This window comes from Bison bison, unplaced genomic scaffold (genome assembly GCF_000754665.1).
Source record: "Bison bison bison isolate TAMUID 2011002044 unplaced genomic scaffold, Bison_UMD1.0 scf7180017864240, whole genome shotgun sequence".
Taxonomy (NCBI): Eukaryota; Metazoa; Chordata; class Mammalia; order Artiodactyla; family Bovidae; genus Bison; species Bison bison.
Window position 1 is genome coordinate 2267770 of NW_011494812.1, and position 6189 is coordinate 2273958.

The following is a 6189-nucleotide window of genomic DNA, read 5'->3' on the forward strand; positions in this document are numbered from 1 at the left end:
CCCCCAGTGTTGGAGACCAGAGTTAGATCCCTGGGTTGGGAAGATCCCCTGGAGGAGAAAATGGCAACCCACTCCAGTATTCTTGCCGGGAGAATCCCATGGACGGGCTGTAGTCCGTGGGGTGGCAAAGAGTCAAACACGATTGAGCTACTACCATTTTCATTTTAGCAAATCTCAAGTATACAATACCGTTATTAGCTAATTTTTTAAAAAGGAAACATATCTTTCAGTTATAAGTTTAGAGGATCAAGTGCACAGCATGGTGGCTATAGTTAATAGCAAGTAGGTCTTTATCTAAAACCAAGGCACTTCCATCAGGCTTCCTCCCAGCCAGTCAGCTTTCCTCCCTTGACTTTCCCCCAAACAAGCAGCCATTCTGGGGTGATGGCCCTGCTCACTGACCAAGCTGCCCCTGAGGCCCAATGTTTAATGCTTTTCCAGAGAGGAATACTGATGTACCTACCTACCTCCAACCCATAAGCACAAACAAAATAAAGCAAATAGTCTGTGTACACTGATATAAAAGGATCTGAAAGACAATTTTAAGTGAGCAAACAAGTTGGAAAGCAATCTGGTCAGCATAAGCACATTTATGCTTAAAAACAAACCTGTGTGTTTTGTATGCTGTGTGTGCCGTGCTTAGCTGCTCAGTCATGTCTGACTCTGCGACCCTATGGCCCACCAGGCTCCTCTGTCCATGGGGATTCTCCAGGCAAGAATACTGGAATGGGTTGCCATGCCCTCCTTCAGAGGATCTTCCCAACCCAGGGGGTGAACCCAGGTCTCCAGTATTGCAGGTGGGTTCTTTACCAATCTGAGCCACCAGGGAAGGCCTTTGTATGTGCATGTAAAATAATGTAAGTGCACAGAGAATAAACCAGGTGATAAGGAAATAGAGAAGAGGGCATGAACACCTCAATCAGGCTGTAAAGGAAGGAGAACGTTGAGGGGAGGTAACAAGCTTGAAAGAAACTCTTTAAATGATGGAGTCTCCCTGAGCACATTGGTGAATGGGGATGGGGCAGGGTGAGCGATGCCCCTCTGATAGGACAGAACCCTTAATTAAAGGGAAAAGAATGAAATTAAATGTGAAACTGATCAAGCAGCACAAGAAAGAAAAAGAAAAACAGAAACTGGGCATGTAAAAAAGTCCTGAGGAATAGGAAAGAAAACTGGAAAACCTCCTGACAAATGACCTCAGTCTCAGCAAAATAAAAGTGATATATTCCACTGTTGGGGGCTGAATTATGTCCCCTGCAGATTCATATGTAGACATCCTAACCCTCAGCACTCCAGAATGTAACTATATTTGGAGATACGGTCTTGAAAGGAGGTGATTAAGTTAAAATGAGGTCACTAGGGTGGACCCTAGTCCAATGAGACTGGCGTTCTTATAAGAGGAGGTTAGAGCAGACACATCTGGAAGAAAGACCATGTGAGGACGCAGTGAGAAGGCAGCCAGCCGCAAGCCAAGGAGGGAGGCCTCTGAAGAAACCTCTCTGCTGACACCTCGATCTTGGACTCATACCCTTCAGAACTTGAGAAAACACGTTTCTGTTCTTTGGGCCCCCAGTCTATGATATTTATTATGGCAGCTCAAGTTGACTCATACACCTCCCAAGGCTGTGGTGTGCTCAAGAAGAGGAAGACTTCACGCACCCGCTGGACAGAGGGAGGGCGCCGCAAGCACGCACCCAGGAGAGAACAGCCTACGCCCTTCCAGGAGGCCGGCAGAAAACAGCCCACCCAGACCAGAGGTGCTAATGAGGTCAGCTCCTCTTTCACGTCTTTCTTCTGTTTCCCTGCGACTGCCGTGATTCAAATAGGGCTGTTACAGTCACCTCTGTGCTGGGAGAGGTACCCTCAGGTGTGCCGCGAGGAGCCTGGGTGACAGGTCTTCATACCGAGGCCACACCCCCCACGCGGCTCCCAGCCAGTGAGGAGCTCAGCAAAGTGCCAGAGACAGGCCGGTTGTGCCTGATGTGGAGCGTTGCTGTTGGGCGCCCCATCAGCCTTGCCCCTCACCTCCTTTCACAGGTGTCACAACTACATTACAAAGGCTCTCCTCTACTCCTGCTCCCTCCTCTTTATCCATCACAGACGTGGCATTTCCCCCCAGTGACTCTCCTGTACGGGGACTTTTGTCGTCGTCTCTGCTTCTGTTAACCAATCTCCTTGCCCCTGGTTTCCCTTCCCCCCATCCATCCTCCACACTTCTAGACTCCTTCGCTTCAAATTCAAATCTTGCCCTGTTCTCTGCTTTCATCCTTTCCTGGATGCTTGATCACTTACAAGACGAAATGAAAAGATTTAAGCCTCTCTAGATTCAGCCTGCACACTTGACTATCCATTCTCAGACTCCCTACTTCAAGTCCCGCTCCTGACAGCCATAGTAACTCTCTGCACTTTTCTGAACTCCAGTTCATTTAACATCAAGACTTTTGGTCATAAAATTCCTTCCTCCTGGAACCTTCTCCTCCATTCCCAGCATACCAGCACCACCACCTTCGGCATACAAACACACCCTACATAGTGATTTTTGAATTCCTATCAAGACCCTCTTCAAATGTCCTGGACACACCCAAGCAGAGGAAATCATGCCTCTCTTTGAACTGCTTTTATACCCAATACCAGCATCTCTTATGGCATTTATCAAACTGTCCTGCAATTCCTTGTCTCTTAGGAAAAAGTTTAAGGTAGAATAAAGTCATTCTGTATCCTCAGTACCAGCACAATACCTAACACATAGTAGGTGCCCAAACTTTATGTGATGCTAAGTAAATCTATATGTGTACATAAGCACAATATTAAATATAACACACAAAAGCAAACGTCTTCGTCAGTCATCTGCACCTTGGCAAGGCTCCTCTCTTATTGACTTACCCTCCCACCAAGGGTCTTCATCGCAGTGCCATCACAGGTCTGTGATTCTTCATCTCTGGTGGAGTGAGGTGCATGTGGGTGTTGGAGGAGCCATGGGCTGAATATCACAATCACTGCGTATGTGCTGGGAGTCAGAGGTGGACAGGGGAAAGTTCCCTTTCCTGGAGAAGGAACCCTCAGGGTGCCAAGAAAAACAAGATCATCTCAAGAAAAGATTTTTCTGGCCACTTTTTCTTTATTCCCTTTAGTTCATTCAAGTCAGTTTCTATGACTTGCAAACAAAGGAATTTCATGAATTCACTTGAAAAGCATTGTTGGGAAGGAAATGTCTGGCTTGAGAGGTTGAGTTTGGGTGGAAAGTCAGTGTTGGCTAGTGGAGCAGGGTGGTGGGAGGGCGGAGGTGGGGTAGCAAAACTTGAAGAGCTTTCAGAGCCCTTGGAAAAGGACAGAGGTGCCTCCTCTGGTCAGTGATTTTGGTCGGTCTCCTCCCTCCACTCCCCCAAACGAGAAGCTTTGCAGTAAGAAGGGCTCACAGATCACCAGCTCCCTCAGAGGAAGAGACGCATGGAAGTCCCAGCAGGGTCATTCACAGCAGCAAGCTGCCCGGGAGCCGGAGAAGGACGCCTACCCTTGTCCCAGCAGCAGCCAGCGCTTCAGGCTTGATGGAGTGAAGGAGGTGGTCTCCTCTAGGAGCAGAGTGGGCCGACTACACAGATGATGTGAAGAGGAAGTAGAAGGTGTGTGGTCTTGGTGCAGTGTTTTCCCTACGTGACTATGAAAACAAACTTCCCTCTGTGTGGGCTGAAGGGTGTTCCCAAGATGCCCAAACCCTAATCCTGGAACCTGTGTTACCTTATATGGCAAAAGAGACTTTACAGACATGATTAAATTAAGAATGCAAAGAGTTGACTCATTGGAAAAGACTCTAATGCTGGGAGGGATTGGGGGCAGGAGGAGAAGGGGATGACAGAGAATGAGATGGCTGGATGGCATCACTGACTCAATGGATGTGAGTCTGAGTGAACTCCGGGAGTTAGTGGTAGACAGGGAGGCCTGGTGTGCTGCGATTCATGGGGTTGCAAAGAGTCGGACACGACTGAGCGACTGAACTGAACTGAACTGAAGTGAAGTGAACTGAGATGGGGAGTTATCCTAGATGACCGGATAGACCTGAAATAATCACTAGGGTCCTTGAAGGGCCTCGGGAGAAGTCAGCATCAGAAGAAGTCCATCTGATGGTGTGATGAGAGAAGCTAATCGGAGACAGAAGATGTAAAAATGAAAGTTGCTCAGTCATGTCCGACTCTTTGTGACCCCATGGACTGTAACCCGCCAGGCTCCTCTGTCCATGGAATTCTCCAGGCAAGAATACTGGAATAGGTAGTTGGAATACTGGAACCCCTTCTCCAGGGGTTCTTACTGATCAGGGGATGGAACCCGTGTCTCCTGCATGGCAAGCAGTTTCTTTACCATCTGAGCCTCCAGGGAAGCCAAAAACCACATGTGACAATTAAGAACTTGGAGTGTGGCTGGTCTGAATTGAGTTATGACACAAGTGTAAAACATACCCAAATTTCAAAGACATAGTACCAAAAAAAAAAAGAGAATGTAAAATAATTAAATAATTTTGATATTGATTACAGATTTAAAATGATAATATTATGGATATAGTGGATAAATATAGTGTTTTATTAAAATTAAATTCACCCATTTCCCTTTCCCTTTATATTCCCTTTATCAAAGTGGCTCTTTGAAACTAAATTCCTGTGTGTGGCTTGCATTATGTTTCTACCAAACAGAGCTCTCTGATTCTCTGAACCTTGCTGAATGGAACACACAAAAGCAAGCCCGGAGCACTCAGGGAAGCCAGTCAAACATGCTGACTTCTTTATGAATGCCCCTGGCATTCATCTGTTCCTTCTCTTTTGTACCTTTAGGATGCTCCCCAAGAGACATTCCTGGGATCATCTTTAATTATTGACTGTCAGGTCCAGCTAAGCCAACAGAGTAAGTTCAGTTGACCTCAGATGGCTCAGGTCCCTGCCCCAGGGCAGAAAAATATAGCCATCACTTTCTCTTTGAGGCATCCAATGGGCTCAGAGCACCATCTTCCCAAGTGGCTTAGCAGGAGTCTGCTCCCCGCATACTATACTCTGTTTTTTAATCCCTGCCATCTGTTCCACAAAGTTTCAAGGGGTCATCATTTAGGTGCCTCTTTTGGATAGAAAGTTCAACTCTGTCTAGAAATGGTGCATGGGTCTTACAGCTATTACACCTCAGCAACCATCAGGAATTCAGCTTGCTTTCCTCTCCTCACCCTCTCCCCAAGAGTGGCCCTAGACCAGAAAAAGACCTTCTAGCTCCCTTCTTCAACTGTCCCCCAAAACACGCACACAGCTGGCTCCCACCTTAAAGGCTCGACATCACATCATTACAGTGATGCTGATGACCTTATCAGTTGCAATTAAGCAACTGAGCTTAGTTGCTCAGTCGTATCCAACTCTTTGCAACTCTTTCGACTTGTAGCCTGCCCAGCTTCTCTGTCCATGGGATTTTTCAGGCAAGAATACTGGAGTGGGTTGCCATTTTCTTCCTCCAGGTGATCTTCCTGACCCAGGGATCAAACCTGCAGCTTTTGTGCCTCCTGCATTGCAGGCAGATTCTTTGCCCACTGAGCCATTGGGGAAAGGATGGCAAAAATAGCAAAACTTAGCAAGCTGCAAGGGCTCCAGAATTTTAGTCAGGTCCCACAGCCAGGCCCTGGATGATGGGGACTCAGGTAGACTCCAGGCCCTGCCCTTATTCCCGAGCACGGAGCTCACCACCACTCCACACCTAAGGAGTACACAGGCTCCTTTCCTCAAGAAGCCCCGAGCCCACTTTGTGGGCCTGCAGAGGCTGCAAGGGCAGATACACAGGGCTAAGAGGACAATTTGCCCCTAAGAGGTCTCCAGACTGGGTGATGCACGCCTCACGTGTTCTCTGCCCATACCTCGGGATGCTCCTCACAATCCTTCTCAAACAGAATGACCATATATCTAGCAATTCTCCTTTTGGGTATACATCTCAAAGAATTGAAAGCAGGGACTCAAATGGATCTTTGTTCACCCACGTTCAGAGAAATTGTGGCATTGTTCACAATAGCCAAAAGGTAAAAGAAACTTAAATGTCCACCAATGATGAATAGCTAAGCAAAATGTGGTCTGTACACATAATGGAATATTATTACTCAGTCTTTAAAAAGGAAGCATATTCTGATACTTCCCGCAACATGAATGAAACTTGAGGACATCATGCTAAGTGAAA

The 6189-nt window shown here is 47.0% G+C and overlaps 1 protein-coding gene across 1 annotated transcript in view; it reads right to left on the reverse strand.

Annotated features, from left to right (window-relative positions):
* SLAMF9 (SLAM family member 9) overlaps positions 1 to 2941 on the reverse strand; it is a 28841-nt gene extending 25900 nt beyond the window's left edge. Inside the window, exon 1 of the mRNA XM_010846870.1 lies at positions 2884 to 2941. The gene's annotated coding sequence lies outside the window, so the exon portion shown is untranslated. The remainder of the gene's footprint in view (positions 1 to 2883) is intronic.
* Positions 2942 to 6189: the final 3248 nt, after the last annotated feature.